The following is a 6000-nucleotide window of genomic DNA, read 5'->3' as shown; positions in this document are numbered from 1 at the left end:
TAGGCAACTCACTAAGAGTCTAAGTTACAGAGAAGGTGTCAGACCTAGAAGGAGTTTGCTCCTTGAGGATTTCCCTATAACACTGAAGTCACAGGTCCAGTCTCTAGCCTATCCAAAGCATGGCACAACCTTAAACAATTGATTTGTCTAAAATTATTTGAGTCATTCTTTATTTTTTTAGAGCATGTTTTGTGGTTGTATTCATATAATTCCTGAGTATGGCTCCGTAGGCAGACTCCCATATCTTTTATAAATTCTGTGGTTGTTTTGAATGGAATTGCTTGTTCCATCTACGCTGGGTTTTATTAATAATATACAGAAGGTTTGACTACTTGTATGGGTTTGTTTTTATATCCTTCTACTTTATCGAAAATTTTACTTACTTCTCTTACCATTTTAGTTGACTCTAGGAATCCCTAAAATATCACATCAATTGCATCAACTATAAAAAGTGATCATTTTGTTTCTTCTTTACCTATGGTCATTCCTTCTTTTTTCCTCTTATGCAATTGCTACACCTAGCATTTCTATTACTCTATTATGTAATAGTGTTACCAATAAATATCCTTGCTTTACCCTTAGTCTTATTGGAAAGCCCTCTTGTGCTTACCCATGATAGAGCTTTTGAGAAAATATACCATCCTTTTTGTTAAAAACAAATTAGAAAGTATAGGAATAAAGGCTGATTCTGTGTCATTCATAAGGCCAACAGTATCTAAAATCAAGATAAACACAGGATTCAGCACCACACCCAGAAATAACTGGCCATGTAACCTTGAGCAAGTTACTTAACCGTGATTGCTTTAAAAAAAAAAAAAGATAAACACAGTATCTATTTATATAATTATGTATTTTCTTTGTTTTTGTTATTAATGTGGTATATTACAATTGTAATTTTTCTTAATATAGAACCAGACCAGCATGCTAGTATAAACACAATCTAACTACAGTAAAATCTTTGTAATATATTCTGGTAGGTTTGGGGTTTTTTTTTTTTTACCAATATTTTATTCAATATTTTTGTATTTATATTCATCAGAGAGAATGGTCCATAATACTCTTTCTTTGACTTTTCTTGCCTTGGATTTTGTATTTGAAATCATTTTTTATTTATTTATTGATTATTTGAAATCAATATTTTCTCACAGTGGTTGCCCTATTTTAAGAGACAGTTTATGTAAAACTGAAGTTAATTGCTTTTTAAAGATTTACTAGAATTCACTTGTAAATCCTTTTGCTCCTTCTCTTCCTTCTCCCCAAGCTTTTCAAATTCATTTATGGTTTGTTCATTTTCTTTTTGTTCTGTTAATCTGGGTACTTTATGTTTTTGTAAATATTCATCTTTTTATCATTTTTGTTAGCATAAAATGGGGGGGGGAAAGAGTTTATAATACTTTCCTTTCTTTCATCAGCTTCAGGTCTCTCCCAACTCCAAACTATCTTCCATTCAGCCACCAAAGTGATTATAGGTTTGACTATACCACCTCAGTCTCCCCCCTCGGCTATATACATTCTCTGTCTCTGTCTCTGGCTCTCTCTTTCTTCCCCCGGTGGCTCCCTGTTGCCTCCAGGATCAAACACAGAATCCTTTGGTTGGCATTCAGTGCCCTTCCTAAGCTTCCTCCTACCTTCCCAGCATTCTTACACCTTGCTCCCTTCCATACACTCTTCAATCCAGTGACACTGGCCTCCTGGTTGTTTCACCACCAAGACCCTCCATCTCTGTTCATTATTTCCTATTTATCCTGTAGGTAGCTTTTTTGTGCACGTGTTCTCTTACTGTCCACCCCCCCCCCCCAGATGGTGAACTCTTTGAGGGCAAGGACTCTCTTTAGCCTCTTTTTCTAACTCCAGTGCTTAGCTAGTACCTGGCACATAGTAGGCACTTTTACATTTCAATTGTCTGACTGATCTCCATTCCCATTTTTAAAAAATCCTGGAGTTTTTTTTTTCTTTTACAAATTTTTTTTTTTTGGTCTTTCTGTTTACTCTTATTCAAGAATGTATTTGGAAAGATGAGTTGCACATAAGGATTGCTTTTCCTGAATCCTGCAATTTTTTGTAGGATGGTGGGCCATTTTGTCAGTTTCCTCTATGAGAGGATCTCTTTTTTCTGATTTCTCCTTTTTCCTTTCTGATTTCCAGCTCTGGCCAGAGGCCTGACATGTAGGAGGAGCTCAGCAAATCTGGATTGACTGCCAGACTGATTGGTTCTGCGGAGGCGGCACCCTCTCTCCTGCCGACCCACCCCATCCTTGGGTCACGACTTGCCTTCCATAGGCTGAATCAAGCCCCGCCTCCCGAGATGACGTCACCAGTCTCCTCCTTTCTGCGGTTTTCACCTGGGCTGTGGTGTGGCGCATTCTGCAGAAAAGGGACTGCGGACAGCACCAGCTCTGTCTGCCTCCCGCCTGCAGACCCCGGGCCTGCCCGATCCGAGGTTGGAGTCCTCTGTTTGTGGGAGGTAAGACCCTTTTACTCCCTCCCTTCCCTCCCCAGAACCCCAAGGGGGTGTAGCTGTTCGTTTCCCCCAGCCCGCCCACACCCCCAGACCTCCGTCCAGAGCCTTTTAGACTTAACCCATGGATGGATGGATCTGCAGCTGGATGTGCCCAGGCCTCGGTCTGTCTGTGGGGAGGGATGGAGGTCCCCCGGGAACGCATCCAGTTATTTCTCACCTCACCACCTTAACTTAAGCAGCCCCCTCCCCACTGCCGCTCCCCCTCGCCCGCCTACCCCAGCCCCTCCATGCCGCGCCGCCCAGAAGATGGGACTGGGGGGGCGGGGGGAGGGGGAGCAGAGCCAGCCTACTAAATGCCTCTTATTTTTGTACCTTTCCATTTTCATTCATTATTATTCTGGACTCAAAAAAAGCCCGATCAAACAAGCATTTCCATGTACATCATACAACAGAAAAAAGGGGTTGTCCATGCACCTGTTGATCTCTGTCATCTACAGCTTTGTTTTTAGGGTTTTAAAAAATATATAATAAATTCAATTTGTATTTTTCAAAGCTGTCAGTGCTTTCTGGCCTTCAGTTCTCATCTGTTCTGTTGTTTGGGGTTGTTGGTTTTTTTTTTTTTTTGCTTTGGTTTTTATTGTTGTTGTTTGTTTTGGTTTTGATTTAAAGATGCCTTAATGACTGTTTTTTTTTCTCCCCCCCCCATCTCTGTCTTCTCTTCCTCCTACACCCCACCTCATGAAAGAAAGAAGGAAAGGAAGAAAGATATAGACTTTGTAACAAATATGATATATTCAAGCAAAACAAATCCCCACTTTATCTGTGTCTGAAAATGTGTCTTTTTCTGCATCTATAATCCCTCACCTGTCAAGATGTGGGTCCCAGAGCTTCATCATCCATCTTCTGGGATCTTAATTGGTCACTGAATTGATCAGAATTCTGAAGCCTTTCCCAAAGGCAAGCCCCACCTCTTTTAGGCTCACTGAAATGGAGGCAGAGCTAATAGAGCTCTGTGAGGCAGCTGGTATGGACACCTTCCCATCTTAAATACTTAAAAATGCACAAAAGGATGGTTCCTATAAATAGGACATCTCGCCAAGTTAATTAGACTGTGAAGAATAATTCTTTCATTTTAAAGGTTTTTAAAAATTTATTTTTACAAGCCTTTATTATTTTCTCCCAGTGGCATACACCCCCACCCCCACAATAACTATGACAGTGACAAAACCCTCACAATAACTATGTATTCTAGCAAAACCAATTCCCATCTTGTCTATTTCCAAATAGGCAGGTGTCATTCTGGATTTTCAGACCATCCCCTCTGTGGCAGGAGGTAATTCACCTATAGTCCTCTGGACTGCATTGAGTTCTAAAAGATTTTTAAAAATTTTTTTCTCTATAATGTTGTCATAGTATAAGTTGTTCTGGTCCTGCTCACCTCAGTCTGTATCAGATCTTAAGAATTCTTCCCAGTTTCCTCTGAAACTGTCTATTTCTTATGGCACAATAAAATATTATGCTGCCATTACATTCAAAGACCACAATTTAATAATTTCACCATAGGTAGACACCCCTTTAGTTTCCAGCTTGGGGCTACTTCAAAAAGCACTTCTATCAATATTTTTTGTATGTGTGAATACTTTTCCTTTTCCTTTGCTCCCAAAGTGGTCTAAGCCCAGTGGTGGTACAGATGGGACACAATTTAGTAACTTTGGGGGCAGAATTATCACTTGCTTCCCAGTGTGTCTGGGCCAATTTGTTTCTCTCCTAGCAATGATTTCTGGGTGCCTATTTTCCTGCAGTCTCTGCAACATTTGTTATTTTGTTCATTAATAGTAAACATTTATTAAGCACCTACTATGTGCCATCCACTGTGTTAAGTACTGAGAATACAAATACCAAAAAGAAAGACACTCTCTATCTCAAGGAATTTACAATTTAATGGAGGAAAATAACACACACACAAAAGCTGGTGTGTGTGTGTGAGAGAGAGACAGAGAGAGAGAGAGGTTTTCATTTTTCATTTTTGACAGCAAGTCTGATGGTGGGAGGTGGAGCCTCAAAGCTGTTTTAATTTACATTTCTCTGATTATTAGTATCTTGGATCATTTTATCATATGGTTGTTGAGTGCTGGGATTTCTTCCTTTGAAGCCTGCCTCTTCACAACCTTTGACCATTTATCTATTGGTGAATGGCCCTTAGTCTGATAAATTTGAATCTATTATAGATAGATATGTGTGTATACATATATATGTATTTATGCATATACATATATATTATAAAGCCTTTAATAGAGAAATTTGCTGCAAATTTTCCCACATTAATCTTTTTTCCTTTTAATTTTAATGGCATTAGATTTGTTTGTGAAAAAGCTTTTTCAATTTTTATACAATCTAAATTGTTCATTTTATTTTCTGTGATTGTCTTCCTAGCTTGTTTGCTCACAACCACTTCCCTTCTCTGTAGATGTGAAAGGTCATTTTTTCCCCTTGTTCCTGTAATTTCTCCATATCCCATAACGTGTGATCTTGGCCATAGTAGATGACACCCCAGACTCTCTTTTTAAAATACTACATAATGTGATTGATATTTCCACATGGACAGGGCTGTATTTTAGTGGCACAGATATAATTATTGATAGCCAAAAAAAGATACTGCCCATTCAGTTCCAGGATTAAAAATCTTGAGATTTCTGTTATGACAGAGGAGGACCCTTACCTTGACCTCAGAATCCCTAGAGGGCTCCACAGCATAAATCCATCCCATGATGCTATCTATACTCATTACGGCATCAGATTTGTACTTAGTACAGAGCACTAATCCAGCACCCTGGTAGAAAGTAGATGAAGTGAGTGCCTCTATTGTACCCTGTGTCTTCTTTTTTAAGTGTGATATAGTCCCCCAAATATCCTGAGCCTCTTGGATAGAATAGTTGCAAAGAATGGGAAAAGAGAGTTGTACCTCCCTCAAAGATCCAGCCTGCCTGATGGGTTATTGGTAATATTCACAAATGCTGAATATTTGTCTGGGTTTATTATACGTTATGCTGAACTTTTAAAGTTGTACATTGTTTTGATTAGTTTTTTAGTTGACTTTTTAAAATAAACTATCATATCATCCACATAAAGTGATAGCTTGCTTTTTTTCTTTGCCAATATTTATTTCTTCAAAATGTTTTTATTTTCTTATTTCTATGCCTTGAATTTGTAGCAAAATATTGAATAGCAAATAGACATTCTTCTTTCACCTCTGGTCTTATTGGAAAGACTTTTAGCTAACCCCCATTAAATATTTCCTTGCTCTTAGTTTTAAATATACTCCTTTATAATTTTAAGGAATTCTCCAATTATTCCTATGCTTTTTGTTTTTTGTTGTTTTTTTTAAACAGGAATTGGTATTTTATAAAAACCTTTTTCTGCTTCTGTGAAATAATCATATGATTTTGTGAGGTTTTTTTGGTAATATGGTAAATTATGTTTATAGTTTTCCTAATATAGAACTAGACCTACATTCCTGGCATAAATGAAGCCTGATCCTA

General features: G+C 38.2%; 1 protein-coding gene across 9 annotated transcripts in view; it reads left to right on the top strand.

Annotated features, from left to right (window-relative positions):
• The first annotated feature begins 2003 nt into the window (after positions 1–2003).
• LOC138173611 (E3 ubiquitin-protein ligase DTX3L-like) overlaps positions 2004–6000 on the top strand; it is a 43254-nt gene continuing 39257 nt past the window's right edge. For 6 of the 9 annotated variants that reach the window (XR_011171457.1, XR_011171452.1, XR_011171455.1 and 3 more), the window contains exon 1: positions 2294–2464. The gene's annotated coding sequence lies outside the window, so the exon portion shown is untranslated. Of the gene's footprint in view, positions 2465–6000 lie in introns of all 9 variants that reach the window. The other 3 variants (XR_011171454.1, XR_011171450.1, XM_069103652.1) reach the window with 2 other exon arrangements.

Source organism: Petaurus breviceps, unplaced genomic scaffold (assembly GCF_028583685.1).
Source record: "Petaurus breviceps papuanus isolate PSGF00001 unplaced genomic scaffold, PetGlider_PUasm1.0 611, whole genome shotgun sequence".
NCBI classification, from domain to species: domain Eukaryota; kingdom Metazoa; phylum Chordata; class Mammalia; order Diprotodontia; family Petauridae; genus Petaurus; species Petaurus breviceps.
Note: the sequence above shows the minus strand (reverse complement) of the source record. Positions and strands in the feature narration are given on the sequence as shown.